Genomic DNA, 18678 nt, shown 5'->3' on the forward strand with positions numbered 1-18678 from the left:
TAATAATTACTCAAAATTTAAGGAATAAACTCATATGATGCATCACCTCATCTAGGATTGGATGACTCCTCAAACCAAACACCCTATTAGTTGAATACGATGTGCACGGTATGGATGGATCTAGGGTACGACGATCTCCTTGCCTCCTCGGTGAGTGTCCGTGAACCTGCACATGTCAATGAGACATACTTCCTCTGTTTCAAATTATAAGTTATTTTAACTTTTTTGGAGAGAGTCAAAATATCTCAAGTTTGATCAAAATTATATAGAGAATTATAAAGATTATGACATCAAATAAGTATACTATGAAAATTTAAAAAACAGTGTGAAATAGTCAAGCATTGATAAGAAACTAATGGTTGTTTTAAAAGTTCGCTCAGACTACAAAATATGAGTCCACCACCACCGGCGATATGCCGATTTTTCTATCTCAAAGAGTCTCATATGTTTGTTCGTTTTGAAAAAAGATGAGGAAAGAGACGTACCGTTGGAAATTATAAATTCTCTACCGTGTGAGAATATGAACAAAAAACATACTTGTGCCGGTCCTTTTTTATATTAAAAACAAATATTTCCACGAAGTGGTCAGTTTGAAACTCAAAATATGACATATATACATGATTTAGTAAATGCAGATGTATGGTACATTATTTGCATAATAAAGTTCAGCATCATCAAATCATTGTTCTCCCCAGTAATTTTATTATCCGTAGAATCCAAGGTTTAATCATAAAGTCATAGTGTATGTTTGGTTCAGCTGTGTGAGTTATGAAAAAGTTGTAAGCTATGAGCTATAGGAATGTTGGTGTGAGCCATGTGTTGCGAAAAAACCATACGCTGTTTGATTAAAACAATTATGAAACATACCACCCTCTTTTTATATCCTTTGAAACAGTTGTAAAATGTCTCTTTATTTTCACTCATTTGGAAAAACAGAAGGCTGAAAGCCAAAAGCAGAATCCAAAGTGCTACAAAACTTGTACTACGCGAAAGCAATGCTCATTTATCTGTTTAAGTATGTTTATATACTCACTTCAAGACTCCAAATCTTACTTGGTGGATTATTTAGCAGTATATAAAATAAGTGTAATCGTATACTCTATGTATACTTGTATACTTAACATACAAACCACCCTAGATGTCTAGTATGATCATATACTCTCTTAAATCTACAGGCATAGTCACTGAGCACAAACCGGATAAAAGGCAAACTTCAAGTGCCTGAGGATCGGAGCCTTGTAGAGATAGCTTAAACAATTCTGAAGAAACCTCACCAAGCCACCAACGTTGCAAGACACCGGCGAACGCCTCCTTTTTCAGGGCCAAATGCTCCTCAGCTTGAACGCATGGCAAAAATAAAGCCCCTTTACTCCTCCCTTTGCTATGCCTGTTGCTGCTGCTGCTGCTGCCATTTCATGAGTGTCCACTCGAGCACAAATAAATGTGTGACCCAAAATGAAAGAGAGGTTGAGAGGCCTCCCTTTTTCCAGAATGGGAAGATCATTGCATGGCTGCAACAATTAGTAGTGCTCTCTCTTCTCCTAAGCCATCCCATCCCCTATTGGTCAATGCTTACACAAATAAGAAAAAAGAGGCCACTCTGATCGACCCTGAAAGCTTCACCCCACTATCTTGCTGGTGTTGAAATATTCAGTGCGTTCGGCTGGTGCCTTGCACAGTGAATTTTGGATGGTTTTGGATGATTCAATAGTATTCTGTGAGAGAGAATAAGCTGAAACAAGCTAAAACAAGCCACCACTTGGCCTCTTGGTACGGCCCATGTTTAGGCTAATCATTGGCTATAGGCTAATCATTGGCTAAGTTGCCTTGTCTCCTATTCCATTTTAGGTTGCAGGACAGCAGGAGCCACGTAATTGGTAACATGTCCATAGTTTAAGTCTGTTATTGCAGTATGAGTCTGAATTTAACTCGTGCACGCCTTGTTTTCATTCTGAGCATGTATGAGTGAGTAAGTTCAGAAAGCACCAATGCATGCCACAATTCTATGGCTAATTGCACACAGCTTCCTCTTGATTGCACTTTAATTCACCATGGATTGGAATGGAAAACTCTGAAACTCTATTAATTCAATATAGTGCTATGTGATTTGGCTACAAACTTAAACGGTAGAGCAAAGCCAATCGTCATGGCTTGGGCCGTTGGTTAGTGACACTTAGCTTTTGTCTTCATAAAGTTTAGCCCCAAAGTTTATTTCCCAATTTATTTACAGTGTCTGTATGGCAGCAAGTTAACTTTATACCCTACTAATTAACGAGTCTGTAATCTTCACGTAAGTAAATGGGCTTTTGCATGCTTAAGATATTCCACCTAAGAATGTGCATCCTTTCAGGCTTCTATCTGGATATCCTGCATGGATCCGGGAGAGTTTCATACGTTTCTGGAAACTAGCGAGCTGCGATAAAGATGGATCCCTCGGAGGCTCGTCAGACTCCATGATCGATGCAACAAAACCAAAGCAATCTTTTTCCCCGGATTTGTCGAGTTCATGTTGCTCATGATGAGAAGCGAAATGCGCACATTGCGTTGCTGTCTCTCAGTTCAGTTTCGCTGCAGATTCTTTCTGTTTTTGGCTCTACATAATGTAGCTGTCATAGCGGCAGATTGATAAACAGCGCATAAATTGAGATGCAATGGTCATGAGATGTCCATAGATTTGTATGAGCCTTTTGCTCCAACTGAATTTTGTTTTGCTCCCATTACAACAACCAAGGGTTTATTCCAGCATGATGCCGTCTACGCTTTAGCAAAGCTCCAACTGATAGCTACTGCATGAGAAAAGGTGGTAATTTGATACATGGACCAAACCAATAATGTTAACCTCTTTTTAGCAATAACACTACGTTTTTCGATACTCTCTTACGAGAAAAAGCGCATAGTGCCATCATGGTCACTGAATTGGCTTTTTATTTTTTTCAGAAAAGAAGAGCATATATACATGGGTGGCGTTTTCCTAATATAGGGCATTGTGAGTGTGATGTGACACTTTAGTGGCCCAACCTTTCATTGAGATGAGATGCCTTCCAATTGTGAAGGTGACTCACACGATCCAGGCTACTAACCAAGAGGTTTCAATAGCCTAGCAACCGCTGAACCAACCCTTGAGATGTTATCGGCTTAGCCAAAACCAAGCTGACCAGACCACTAGGGTCTGTTCCTGCAAGAAATGGAAGAAAACCAGCAAGAACAAGGTGCAAGCAATCTGAAATTATAAGTATGTAGTAAAATATTAAGATGAGGCTTTGAGTAGAGGTTGGTCTAACCGACACAAGAGACAACATAAGCAGGAGTTTCTAAAAGAACTGAACTGAACTAAAACAAAATCCAACTCTTACATATGGAGGTAGCCCTCCTTTTATAGCCAAAATGGCTGCTGCTACAGTGCATGCTAGTACACTGTACTGGCGCCAGCTAAGTCTATTACCACTGTTAATACGAAGGTTGTTCCATGAATCTAGACAACTAACAAGTAACAAACAAATAGTTTAGCCTACTATACTCTAGCTGGCTGCAAGTGGTGATGGCATGTGGACAGCCACAACTACAGCACAAAATATTAGTTCAAATATCTTTGTCTTCAACTCCAAGGTTCCTGATTAGGAGCACATTTCGATCTCTTCTTGTGTAAAATTTGTGAATTGCTGACCTAGCCTCAGGTGGTGGAATGGATGGTATTATAGCTGTAGGTGGTGTGGTTGTATCTGTAGAAGTGATATCCTCGTCAGAGTGGAACTCTTTTTATACTTTCAGCTGCATACATGCCAACCTGGATGTATGAATCCACAAGTACTATATACCACACACTCCCTACCAAACCTTTCTGTTCAATTTATTGTATCTTTGCATATATGTAGGATCTAATTAAGTGGAGACAGATGATTTCCATTTACAAAAAAAACAGACTACGATGGTGCATAAATGTATACATAGCCAAGGTCCATAAGTGGGCAGTGCACAAACTGGTGTCCTCAGTCAGAGGCCCCCAATTGCTACTGCAGATTATGGACATTAGTAGGCTTAAACAGGTCACCATCACACAGATCTCTGAATTCCAAATCTCTTCGATCCCAAAATGATCTGTCGATTTGATTTGCATGGTAGAGAAAAGGGCATTGCAGAATTTGCAGCCCCTGGATGCCGGCCTGTGAGCTTTGACAGTGATGGTGATTAATTGGGCGTGTCGGCTCAATTCAGAGGTCAAACTGAATCAAGGGCCTATTTGGATACACTGAACTAATTACTAGTCACCTAACTTTAGTTCTTATCCATTTAAAAGAGCGAACTAATAGGTGGACTACACTTAGTTCAACTACAACTAGTTGCTGTTAGTTCACTAGTTGACAAATGTGAGCTAAAGGAGACTAAAAAACTGACATTGAACGCGGAAAGACATAAATGCCCTCGCACCTACCTCTCTTCTCTCCCATGCGCAAGGGTAGTGTAGTCTAGTTAAGCATGAGTTATCTAAAGTTCAGTTGGTATCCAAATACTACCCAATTAAATTTTAGGTGACTAACCTTTACGTGCTGTTTGGTTGGTTCCAAACGGAAACTTAAATGAAATTAGTTCAAACGTATATCCTGCTGGTAAGGTCCGCAGCTTATTATCATTTATGTTTGCGTTACATTTCTCCGCACCAAACAGCTCGTTAGTTCTAGATGATCAAAACAGGTCCTAAACAGTGCATACTGCAGAAGTGGTGGATGCTGACGTCTATCTTCTTATCAGTTGGTTGTTTGGTTATGATCCTCAAAATTTGTCCGGAACAATTTCCTCCTGCTTTTGGATGGTCTGATGATACACGGAAAAGGTGCACATGAGATGAGAGAGGTTTTCAGCTGTAAAGAGAAGCCACAAAAGCCACATTTTCTTCTTTCTTCCTCCTTGCTTTTCTTTTCCTTTATTTTTTCGTCATTTTTATTTCATTTCCATCATTTCCCTCTTTTGTTGTAGCTGCTGCTGCTGCTGCTTGTGTGTGTCGTACTGTCATGGGATGATGAGAATGAGGTACAGACTGACGGTCAGTAGATGGATGTGTTCACGACAGGTCGTCAGTTTTCAGAGTTCAGGTTGGAGCCAGAAAGAATTCCGCCAGAAATGCTCTGGTCGTATGCATGCATTGTGCTGATCGACCATGGGTCTTGTCCATGGTGACTGCAGCTGTTGGTATCTTGCATGCTTCGTCAGCAGCATGCGTCGTTTTGTCATCTCATCACCTGATGTCCTATAGTTTTAAGAGAGAACCGAATTTCTTGCACCAAGGAGCTGACCTTTTTTAGGAGAAGAAAAACAATGGCGCATCTCTGAACAACATGATCCATATGTATGTACCACGAGAGAGATGAGCATTGTTGCACACTCAGCTGGGTGCCCCCAAAACCTCCTAGGCATCAGTCCATCACCAACTCGGATACTCTGTCATCTGATGCCAGCTTCTCCTTTTGTGAATTGTGAGAGCAAAAAAGTGGTTTACCTTCAATCATGCTCCCATGAACTGGCACAAAAATTCAGATAAGGGGAAGTTGGGCTTCATGCATTGCTAGGCATAGGCTACTTGCTATTATGCAGCTCGTAGGGAGGCATCATATAATTCAGGTAAGGATGGCATGACATCCAAATGGTAATGCCCAGAATGTACCTTTCGGATACCTAACATTGCCATTCAGGCTATGCAGTAGTGCATTTTTACTGCTGCAGCGCGAAAGAGCTCCATGCATCTGCATCCACTCTGCACAGTTTCTGCATTTCCTTCCTCCCCATCCATCCAAGCTGAATCATCAGGTCAATGGATTCCTCTGGGCAAGGCTCCTTCCTTCCTGAAGCCGCCACCACCAATGTAATCCGGGTGCGCCATTGTTCGTGCACGGCACCCCCTCTGGGGCTGCTGCATTGCTGATGGGATCCAAAAGGAATCTCACCACTCCCTCAAGTGGGGAGCAAGCTTAAATTCATTGAGCTCGTGTCCACTACCTGCTTCTGTGATGGGTTGCACTCCATCACTACTACGTACGTCACATAGATGGCAGTTCGTCTTTTTCTTCAGTGTACTGTTACAGAGTCCCTTTCAGGTCATCATCTGCCTCTCACTCACAAGCAGTGGATGGATGGATGGATGGTTGAGCAGGAACTAGAGCATCACTCATGTCCAGGAATTGCAAGTTCTGGGTGCACATGCTATAGTGGTCCTTTGCCTATGTAGAAATCACCCACTTGGTATTAGTTTCGCTTTCGCATGTACGACATAGGCTTGAATCAGTTCGCTGACATCTGAAATATCATTTCAGGACGGGATCAATTATCATGCATACCAATAATCTTTCCTCTGCCAGGAGATGGCTAGCCATAGTTCAGCGTCTGCGGTGATGAATCAACGGTTCATGCATGGCGATCCTTTACTATCAGAAATTAATCTCTCCTTCATCAGTTCATCGACTGCACAATGCTCCTGCTAACTTTTCAAAGGAAACAAAAAAGACCTTCAAAAATCAAACGGTTGACAAAGAGGAGAAAGTTTTCAGGGTGCAAGAAACCTGTCTATGTCAACTTCTTTTTACATGGTTTAGCTGTTACTTTCATACTGGTATAATTTTTTTCTTAATTGGATCTCCCGTGTACCACAACATAATGTGCGCCACTGAAAAATAGAGTAGGTGCATCCTCTTTTCACGATAAGTTGGACCAAGAGAAGAGATAACATATCGAGCTAGCTCTTAGTGGACACCAGATCGAAAGATATGGACCTGATTTGATATAACAAGGTACTGTTCTCCTACTTAGTCGTGAAGTTTCATGGTAAAGGTGTCTTCTCAGATTCTGAGAAGGTGGCATCATGCTACTGCTGTACATACACAAGAAAACTAGGCTACAACTCTATTTAGTGGAGCTACAAGATGATCGGTGACGCAAGTGGCCTTTGAATCGCTTACCAGAACCGGTCCTTGTTCACCGATAGGTAGCCGGACATTACCTTCCCTCCAGTGTTTCTCATTCCATCAATTAGGTAGCACCAGGTTGATCCCAGTGCTCCAATGAAGAAATCCGCTTCGGTGGCCATCATGAAATTCACAAGGGGGTAGTTTGTGCTAGTCTCACGGCCCAAACTGGCCTCATACATTGCCATGGTCATATTGCTACCTTGGCGTACCACGCTTGTGAAGTAGAAACTCCAATGGGGGTAAAGTTTTGTTTTGTCAACAACTTCCTGCATACAAAATTATTAGGGGAAGTTTAATTCCATCTGACCGTAAAATATACTTGCTAGATAATGAAGCATGTCAGATTGACACTGCAGAAACTTTTTCCTCAAACACACAGCAGAACTTCACGTCATTATATTAAAGGCAGAAAAATGGGTGGAGTACATGCCGACTCCACAGCTTGGGTTAGTCTTTTTTTTTTTGGTAGTGTTAGTGCCCCGAAACATTGGTGACTACTGACTATCACCTCCCTTCTAAGCTTGACAGATGATTTACACTGGATGAGGGAATTGACTTACCTGCATTTCAGTAGAAAGCCAGATGTTCTTGAGACCTGGAAACTGTTTGCGCAGGTTGCCAGCCAACTCCATGTATTCCTCAAAGCCAACCACCGCCATTTCACAAGCTTTGTCTCCCATTCTTACATGCATGCTGAGAAGAGGCCGTGGTATATATGGTTTGTGGTCTGACCACACAAGACGTTCAATATCAGATCTGGTTCTAGTAGTGCCAACCTGCAATTGTGAAACTTTTTGGATTTCTTTTAAAAAATATATTGGTATTGGTGCTGATGTTACCATATCTGAACAAATCATGGTGCACCATGAGTCCACGAAACCAGTTTTCAGATTTTTCAAACCTTTGGTGAGTCATCCTGAATACTCTGAAGAACCAACTTTGCTGCTTGCAAACCAAATGCAGAGTGCCTAGCGACATTCAGTAATCCGCACAAGTAATCTGTCGGGAACCTCATTAGATACCTTGTGGCCTGCATGAAAGGTTAAAGACAAGCTGAGATTTCAGGAAAACAAGTATAATTAGGAGCAAGAGCCTGTAAGATTCCCTTTGTACAATTTAACAGGTTTTGTTTTTTTAGAATTGTCATGCAGTTTAATAGAACAACTGTCTTGTGTAATCGCTAACTTGTGACTAAAGAGTGCGCATACTCACCTGTGCTACCCACCATCTCCTATCCATTTTACGATGATTTGTAATCAATTTACCATTTATCTCTGTTGTCGGTTGCAAATATTTCCAAGGTTTCCCCCACACCCTACAGTACAACAAATGTTACAGAAGTGCATTCCTTTGGAAATAGTAGCAGGCAAGGGTAAACGATAGGGAATCAGCTCTAAATTTTATCTCTAGGACAAATAGTAAACAAGTGGACTGTGAAAAGCGAAAAGAGGCGAAGAATTGTGAAAACGAACTGACATCAAACTAGAATTGTACCTAGGTATGCGTCCAAGCCAAATTTCCTTGGAGGTATAGTTTTCCTTCACTTTTACGGTTCCATCAGCCCAAGAGGCTTTGCTTTGCATGAGCTCAAAAGCCCGGTTGCGGCAGTCCGGAGATGTCTCAGGAAAAAAGTAGCAAGACCAACTAGATCTTGAGGCACCTAAAAGATACAGTACAACCAAAGTTCAGTGTGTACAAAAGGCAAGTAGCACCACACTTTTATATAATATTGTAAAACAAGAATCCAGAAGAGAAGCAGGGCTGTCACCTTTGCAACCCTTGTGATCAGCACGGTTGTAGTGGTTTGTAACCAGTATCCTCTTCTCTTTCATGGCAATAGCAAGAAGTCCTGACATTCCAGCGATCTGCGCGCCAATACCAAATCCATTCAGCCTCTCCCAGTCTGCAACCAGAAACCGTAAGCTTGGATCGCTGCAGTTCCGAGGGTGCTGATGAGTCCATATATCTCTCTGCACTTGTCTGGTCAATGGATAGTTCTCCTCATCAGATCCTACAATCTTTTATTTTTTTCATCATTAATCCAGAGTCAGAATTTGCATACAGAATATCACCAAAATAGTTAGTCATAAATTCAGGCAAGTTCGCACGCATACCCAGGGAGGATGCTGCCTATGCTGATCTGCATGTTCTGAATACTTGTGGCTCAAGAATTCAAGCCCAAGTGACCCTTTCCATAACGTCCATGGAGGGAATGTACTGTTATCGCCATAGCTATCGAATAGTTCGTTTCTTTCTGCATTAGTCCTGCAGTCTTCCAGATGAGGTGGCCGTGGCACGTTTGAACTTTTAAAGACCCCATCTGAACTTTTCAGGACTCCATCTTTGTCAGTGTTGAGCAAAGTGCTCTATGAATTGTACAGGTGCATTATCCTAGCATCTTCAGTGATGTTTTCGTTTTCCGTTGGTTGTTCCATCTTCTCTGGTGCAGAAGGCAACTCATCTGTTGCTGCTGCTGCCCCATCTGCTCCAAAGAACATAGTAGTTACAGTTACAGGCTGACAGGCATGGTCACAAGAAAAACAAAAAGCGAAATATGGATTGTCCACTGATACAAGTTACACTACAGACTCTACAGCCATATGAAACTGACAAGAAGTGTAATGCAGCTACAGAAAACTAGTTATTGCATGAGGTTCAGATGGGGCTAGTGTGTAGTATGGCCAATGGACCCATGGTTGTTTCATTTCATCAGTACAATATATAAGCTGACAGACACATACAGTACAGCCTTATCCAACTAATAATCACTAGAGCACCGGAATTCCAGTTCCATCAGAAACAAAATAACCATAGTGCAGATTCAAGGTGTGCAGCAATCACCAGCGGGCTGGGCCAATGTAAAATTCCAGAGGATCGCTCGCCGCAGCGGCGGATAGACCGACTGCCTCTGAATCTGAATGACCCGAAGTGGAGGGAGAGCGACTACACCAAACAGGCACGTGATGCAGACGCCGCAGAAGAAGCCGATGAGCCAGGTTTTACAGGGAGCAGAGCTCCCTGCCTGCATGGCCTTCCTGGATATCGCCCTCTCAAGGCTCCTGCTGCTGCTGTGGCCATTACAACCTTCCATCCTGAATTCTCCAAGAACAATCCAAGAACCACCGATCCATGAATGAATAATCCAAGAAGTTGAGCTCAAGAAAGAAAGAGGAAGAATCGCATCGCGTACCAACCGCTGCCGATCCTCCTCTCCCTGGGCTTCAGGGTTCTCCTCTCCTCCCGGCCAAAAAAGAAGAAGGCAAAAGTCGATCAAAGAATGAAGCGAGGTGTTGCTTTCTCCCCGCCCTCTGTTGCGTGCAGGTGCAGCGTGCCTCTCCTCATAGTCCTATAGATCCCTAATAGCGGATGCAGAGCAAAGCAATGAAACGCCTAGAGATACTACTCCCACTCTCCCAGTAGGAGAGGAGGGAGTGTGCGCAACAGAAGCCCGAGCAGTTCGCGTTCAGTTAAGTTTTTTTTTCTTCTTTTTCGAAAATCAAATTCGGCAGGGCAAACTAGTCCAAGAATGAAGGAATTAAAATGGACGAAAAACAGGGGGGAAATAGGTATACGATGCGGCCATAGGTGGAAGCGGTAGTAGTATACTTCGTATAAACGGATGGGTAACTTGAGTGGCGATGAACTGACGAGAATCAGACAGGCATGAACGAACGGCTTTTGTTTCTTTCTTTCGTTTCTCAAAAAAGGAGCTTTGTTCCGGCGCCATATTTGCCTCGGTTGTTTGTTGTTGGCTGGTGCCCGATGCAGTGGCTTACAGCTGGACCCCACGCTGAGGAACCTCAGAACCTGCGTGTCAGCGGGGCCCAAGGGAAACAACGAGCGGGGTTTGCTTGACAAGTGGGCGCGCAGGGACGCCACGGGCGGGCTCGCGTGTCGTCGCCCGGTTTGCATGCCGCGCGCCGCGTGCAGTGCATGTGCACCGGACGGCACAGGAGAGCGACACGGGTGCCGCACACAGACACACACCATGGAGAGCTGCAGTTCATGCCAAGCCGTGCACCATGCGTCCATGATGGCGTTCTAGAAACAAGGCCCGGCCGACGGAGCTAACGTTAGCAGAGCAGGTGATTGCATCGTGCGGCCAGGGCTAGTAAGGCCGTGTTTAGCTGGAGGCCGATTCGGCGCCGCCGGATTCGGCGGCACTGTTCATACACTGTAGCGTTTTGTTTTTATTTGGTAATAATTGTCCAATCGTTGACTAATTAGACTCAAAACGTTCGTCTCGTAGAGTACAACCAAACTATGCAATTAGTTTTTTATTTCGTCAACATTTAGTACTCTATGCATATACCGCAAGTTTGATGTGACGGGGAATCTTCTTTTTGCATAGTGCCAAATTCTGAAAAATGGGGAACTAAACATGGCCTAAGCCGAGCCGTGGAGGGGAAGCAAGGTGGGGCAGACGCAGGCCATATTATATATTGATCGGTTTACATTGTGTGTGCGTTTTTTTTCACAGACATGTTTAGGCCGGTTTGGATGTGTACGTATTTATCTCAATCCTCATGTATTGGAGTGCATTCCATTCTATTTCATTCCAACACATGTGGATTGAGATGGATACACATGCATCTAAATAAGGCCTTAGATCGTGTTTGCATACCACTTTTCGTATAAATTCTAAGATGGTGGGAATTTAAATAATGATCATTGTTTTTCTATGGCTTTTTAGGGCCGGGGCACAATGCGCCGCACCCTGATTTCTAGGTGGGTGTGGCTTCACTCCTGGTTCCGATGCAACACAGCACACGCTCGCCCAAACCCAAGTGTCCAATGTGTGCCCCTTTGGAAGGAATGCCTGAGTGGGATCACGACTAAAGGTGGGACTTGGTGAGATATATGATGTAGACGAACATGCCATATTCTTAGTCATGTTTTTATTGTCTTGGTTGTTGAGATGATAAAACCAATCAAATAGGACTGATATATATATATATATATATATATATATATATATATATATATATATATATATATATATATATATATATATATATATATATATATATATATATATATATATATATATTATGTTATAACTGGTTGCATAAGTCATACGAAGGATAAGGAACAAGATAGAAGAAGCTCGGTCAAGATCCTCACTAAAGCATTTGATCAATGCACTACACTATTCGGTTTCGGTACTGTAGACGATAGAGTAATCACAGATGAAAGGCTATGGCGCATGCCGCACGGGATCATGGGATGATCCGATAAAGAGAAGATTACGCCATAAAAGAGGAGGCCGTGGACGAGGCCAGGCTCTTCGGCTCTGCCGGCACCTCACCCAAGGACGCCGACGACGATCTCCTGGGCGTCGCGGCCGTGGCGTTCGCACTCGCCCTGCTCCGCCGCCGGTGCCACGAGAGGAAGGCGCGCCAGGACGAGGACGCACGCGACGGCGTCATCTCCATGGTGTGAGGGCGTAACGGCGAGGCGTTCGACAAATTGTCGGAGCGGACAAAAGATGGCGAAAGCGCTCGCCAGCTCTCGGCCACTGTCCTCTGCCCGTCAAGGGTCTGAATAAGTCCTTCACCACCGCCCTGGTCTTTGCCCACCTGTGTCGCAGCGGGCACAGAGACGGGAGCAAAGTGCGCGCGTGGGGCGAGGCGAAGGCGGACGGGGGCGGGCTGCGCGGACGTTCGGGCGCTAGCCACACCCGTAAAAAATGGCACGGTTCAGGCAGAGAGCGAATTGTAATGGTACGAATCCAAATAGACGAATAGTAAAACTGGCCACAATGTAGGCTTTTGCCGGTGCCAAGGAAGGAGAGAGAGCGTTCAAGCACCTGTGCTTAACGCTGTGGCCGGTGCCCAGTTTTCAAAAAATCTTGGCATCGGGGCATGTTCGTTCCACGGTGCCTGAAACATAAAAAATTCAATCCCGAACTACGAGGAAGGTGAGAGGAGCACGCCGTCCGCTGGAATGGAGGGGGCGCTGCCGTGGGTCGCGGAGCGGGGCCGCGCCGCCGCTGCGGGCCGAGGAAGGGGCAGCGCTGCCTAGGTCGCGCCGCCGCTGCGGACCGAGGAAGGGGTCGCGCCGCCTAGGTCGCACCGCCCACGCCCCGCTGCCGCCGCCGCTACGGACCGAGGAAGGGGTCGCGCCGCCTAGGTCGCACCGCCCACGCCCCGCTGCCGCCGCCGCCGCGGGCCGAGGAAGGGGCCGCGCCGCCCAGCTCGCGCCGCCCAGGCCACGCTGGTCAACCCAAGCACGGGATTTTTTTTTTCTCTAGGGGAAGAGACGGATGGGGAGAAGGACGGGATTTTTTTTGGCGGGGTCCACAGTCAACCCAAGCACCGGTGCCCATGCTGTGGCTATATTTAGAATCTTGGCATCTATATGAGGTGGAAGAGAGAGAAATTTTCTAGCACCGGCAACATTGTGGCTAGTCTAATGACAGATCAAAAAACCGTGACATTTGTAATGGTACGGTTCGAATTAACCCTATTTTGATGGTTTTGTTTAGGTTACATAAAACGTGCCCCCTAATAATTTCTACATGGTCGGATGCAAAAAAAAATAGTGCACTGCATCAAAAAGTGAGGAGACGGGAAAATATGAGAAAATGCGGATACGATGCGCACGTTTTTTTTTGGTATTATCTAAAAAAGGCGGATAAAGAAGAACAAGCGTCGCAACAGAAGTTTGAACAAAATTTCTCCCTCCTTTAGCATCCAGCGCTAGAAAGGAGAACAAAAGGGACATGAGGAGCAACTACTCATCATCCTCCTCGCCCTAGACATCGTCGTCATCATTGTCGTCTACTCGTCTTGTTCACCGTAGTCCACTCCTCAGCCCTTTGCTTGCCTTGGCCACCAACACGAGAAGCACCGGCACGCGAAAGAAAAGAGTTGCTGGACCCCGGCTAGGATTTGGGCTCTGTTTTAGGCTTGGGTTTGAAGCCAGCCTAGGCTTGCCGCAATAGAAACGGTGTCAGTGGCTTGGGGGAGTTGAGACTGGAGGCCTGGGATCGTGAAGCTGGACTACATTTCAGACGCTCGTTTCCTTCCTTGGTGAAATAGAGCGGCCGTTCGGGGCGGGCTATGACTACAGCACAAGCGGCAGTTGGGGGAAGCGGCAGTTGGGGGAAGCGGCCGAGGAATAGTGCGATCGCGCAGTTGGGCTCTAGGCCCCTGTTTGTTTCAGCTTATAAGCGGGTTATCGGTGGAAATAAGCGAGAATCCCGCCAAACGCTTTGCTTATTTCCACCGATTCTCGCTTATGTGGTAAGCCGCTTCAGAGATTTGAACTACGAGAAGCGAAAAACGAGAAGCGAGAAAATCTTCGCTTAGATTATAATCCAAACGAGTCTGGAAGAAGCGGAGACAAACAGGACCCTAATCCCGTCGCTCGTCGCAGTAAAAGTAGTACGGGGCTGCACTGCACCTGCATGCATTCCTGGGCTGCACTGCACTGCACCCCGCAACACAACTGCAAGAGCAACAACGATGGGTTTTTCTGATCACTTCGGGATGTTTTCAGAGTTTGTGTCAAGGTTTTAAGCCTACTGTACTGCAACTCTGTCATCACTGTCAGTCAATGGATTTTTCACAGTAACGCTGAACCAGCCGGCGTCTTGTGTTTGTGTGGTAGTTGTGCGTGATCTCTGCAATCGATGGCAACGATGGAAAGTGTCATTACACACGTTAAAAGGAACAGGACCACGAGTCTTCCAATTCGACGGCCTACCGTCTACTCCTACGGAGGAGCTACTGCAAAAACTCGAGTTTGTTTATTTATTAAAAGCCCCGCCTTTCCATAACCTTTTTCTCCTCCTGCGTGCAATGCATGCAGCGGCGCAGTTTATAGTATTGTAATACTGCTAGTCGGCATGCTCGCTTGAGCGCTTCTTGTTCTGTTCTTGACAGAGCTTCGTCTTGGTGCAGCGTGCGTGGGTATCCGAATCATGAGCCTCTTCTTCCATGCATCCACAAATAATACCATTAATTATTGTTACTACTACTCCTACTACTGCAGTACCAGGTTAGTAGCACTATAGCTAATAATAAGATAGCACGGCTGCTGGCCTGCTGCTGTTGAAAAGCCTGAAAAGGCAGCCGGGCCCGGCCATGCATTTGCATCGACATCGACTCTAATGTTTTGTATGTAGGGCGTGCGTAATACTTGGGACAAACTAAATATTCGCTCTTATATTGCTTACTACTGCCCTACGTTATCGGTCTGGCTTATCAGCCATAGAACAGTATTTTTTCCTCACAATAAATCAGCTTCAACCGGTTTATCAGCCACAGAAACCAACAACACTGCAGGCGAGCTGGGGTAATCTATGCTGTGACTGACGGGAACGGAGCAAGCTCTATTCAGTTTTTCAGACTGAGGTATCCTTTGGTTCATAGGAAAACGAAGGGAAAAAACATGAGACTGAGAATCCTATAGAACTGAACTACTGTTCATCTGGCGTATCACGCACAAAAGCCCTGAACCAACAACACTGCAGGCTGCAGTGTCCAGTGTGTCCAGAAAGACAGCATGTTCGCTCGTTGGTTTTAGTCAGGGCTTATCAGCTAGCCAATAGTGTTTTTCTCTCACAACAAACCAGCACCAGCCGGATTTATCAGCCCAGAAATCAACCAGCGAACAGGCCGAGAGTAAAAAGGCACAGGAGACTGACTGGACTGGAGCTCCAAACAAGGTGCCCTTGACTCCTGATGAGCCCCCCCCCCCCCCCCCCCCCCCCCACCACCACCCCCCAAAGTAAAACCCGGCGGCGGTTCAGGTTCATCACGACCAGGGCGGATTACACGAATATACAGTACATACATTCATACAGTATAGGAGAGTGTATGCATGCATTTTTTTTCTTACATATTATATGCATGCATTGCTCATTGCTGTTTTCGATTCGCTGCCAGGGAGGACGGGGCAGCGACTACAGTGCCAGTTCTGGACGATTTGTTCTGGCAGACTACAACTTTTTGCTGCATGCTCTTCCTGCACTCATGGATTCATGGCCGCGGGCTTCAAAGTCGGCGAGACCTTTCCTTTGCGGCGATAGCATACTCCCTCGCTCCGCTAGAAGGCAGGCTGAAAAGTACCGTGCGCAAGCGAACAGGGACTTGTTCAAAGAAAATAACGGTCTGACCAAACACCTGCGGCCTCCCCTATCTCTGTCCCATAAAAAATTACCCAATAATATTTAAAAAAATTATCCTATAAAAAAGATATTATAACATTGTTTGATACTGCATTAGTACATGCTCAGCACTATTTGTCAACTTTTATGGGGTATTCAAGTTATTTTGTTTTACCCATAATTTATGTTATATAACGTCATTCTTTATGGGACGAACCTAACAGGAGTTACTTCTGCAGTGTACAATGGAGTAACTGTAGCCTGCAGGACTGGAGCATATATTGAGTATACCTCCGTTCCATATTCGTAGCTAAAATGTCATATTTTATATATATATATATATATATATATATATATATATATATATATATATATATATATATATATATATATAACCACTATTTTGCAGTTGGTTATAGAATAACTTATTCTGTGGTCACTTTGAGTTATGATAGTTACTATGCTAATTTACGAGACTACAGTAACTCCTTACTAAGTGGTTTAATATAACATTATGGTAAATATCTCCTTGAGCTATAGTAACACGAGTATCGTAAATCAAGATGGCCATAGAATAAGTTATTCTGTGGCCAGATGCGGAATAGCCTATATATGACAGAAAGTTGCCGCGATGATAAGTAAGGGACTAGGAGTAATAAGCTGAATCTACATGGTGGGGTGGGGTGAGGTGAGACGTGACTTGTATGTGTTCGTTGGACCATGCATGCCGATCTGCGGGCTGCGGCTGTGATGCTGCTGGGTTTCGGCGGGTAGGCTCTAGGGTCTACTACAACTACAAGTCTGTACAAGTGAAGTGAAGGGACGATTGCAGGCCACGTTGGGGACATGAGAAGGCAGCCAGTGCTTGTCAATGACCAAAGGAAAAAGCTTGTCTGCCTTGGACTTGCACGGCGGCCCATGTTCTCATATAGGAGTAGTCTCATATACGGAGTACTGGGCAGAATAGTTCGAGACTTGCATTGCATATGATGTCCACTGTCAAACAAGCTTTAATCGAGCGTGCGATAGTCCAAAAATGATAGGTGTAGTTTGATGGAAAAGGCATACAAAATTAATGTTTTATCTTTTACTGTCCTTTTGAATATATTGTCATTTGCTTGAGAATCAATGCCATCTCAGAACCACTTTGAATATAACTGTTGATGCAAGTTTTATGTTCTAAACTTGTACTATATGTAATATCATCAATTGTTGGCAAAAAAAAAAAAGTACAAAAATGACTTCTCTCTGTACACAATACGTAAGTCAATACGCTTACCAATTCCATGACGGTTAAAAGTAACAGAAGGACGTTTCAAAATACACTGCGTATTAGGATATGTGGAAAAGCATATAACGGTTGTGCGACTTCCTAGTGTGTAATAAGTTGATGTAAAACCTCAAACCTCCGCACTGTGGAGGGTAGCGCTCCTCGCGTATGAAACAGTTGTTTGCTACTTTTTACTTATTATTAATCAAAACTGGGTATCCAGATCTTTCTAAAAATATATATATATATATAATTTGACCAAGAAACGGAGGACATAAAAGATGTTATCATTAGGGTTCACATTTGAAGAAAATTAATGGTCAAAGTATATTTCAAATCCTTTTCTTTGCCATGCCCTAGACTGAGGGGGTATGTGCTACTTGCTCGGGAGTACTACCTCTATTGTTGAATAAATCAAATCTTACCGTTGTTTGAAATCAAACTTAAATTATATTCCAAATGAATACATTATAAAAATATAGTTTATGATGTATCCAATCTAATGACACTAAATTTGGATCATAAACTTTGACCCTCTTTTCTATAGACTCGGTCAAATTAAAATTGTTTCATAACTTGAGAAACCGATTTACCATCGAGGGAGTGAGTAACAGCGATAGATAGATACGGAGTACGTTGATATATTCCGTCAATGGGCATTGGCACTTTACAGCCTTTGCAAAACCAAAGCTTCCATCTGATGCCATCTATCTTACGTCTTTTTCCATCCTCTGCTTTCGCCCCCTCCCCTTTCGGGCGCTCTCCTCCCATCCCGTGGTAAACTTTTTTCAAATCTGCAGTGCTCGTGCTCCTGACGGACCACCGTACCGTCTTGAGCCTTCAAAGTTCAAACAGATAACAGTTGTACAGTTGGAAACAATGTGCAGTGCAGTGCTCCTCCGTGGTTTGCCTTCATATCATAGGAGTATATACTGCAACAACATTCTGTTACGAATGATAGAGTACGCATGCGTCTGCAAGGAAGGAAGGAATGGACGAAAGGCATGCAGTGCCCAACAGTGTTGTAGCGACAACGGGTGCTCTACAGGCCATCAGTGTATGGTGATGATTGTGTCAGTCAAATGCACACACCTGGGATGGGATCACCTGGCCTTACACCTGAGAATGCCCCTGCATCTTCCCTCCACTCCAGCATCCTGCATGCACAACTGCGCAGCCTCTCAATCTCCACCTGCAGCAGCCGCAGAAGCCCCGCCGAGAGGTTCAGAAAACTCAGGGGCGTGCCTGGTCTAGTGGTCTCTGAAGAGTGGAGAGTGTGGGCATCCCCTCTGCTCTAGCCCGATACCCGATAGCTTCCTCCTGTCCCTGTGTCACAACTC

General features: G+C 44.5%; 1 pseudogene; it reads right to left on the reverse strand.

The window, feature by feature from the left end:
* Nucleotides 1–6816: 6816 nt before the first annotated feature.
* Nucleotides 6817–10479, reverse strand: LOC136475159 (uncharacterized; annotated as a pseudogene).
* Nucleotides 10480–18678: the final 8199 nt, after the last annotated feature.

The sequence above is a fragment of the Miscanthus floridulus genome, chromosome 8, assembly GCF_019320115.1.
Source record: "Miscanthus floridulus cultivar M001 chromosome 8, ASM1932011v1, whole genome shotgun sequence".
NCBI lineage: Eukaryota > Viridiplantae > Streptophyta > Magnoliopsida > Poales > Poaceae > Miscanthus > Miscanthus floridulus.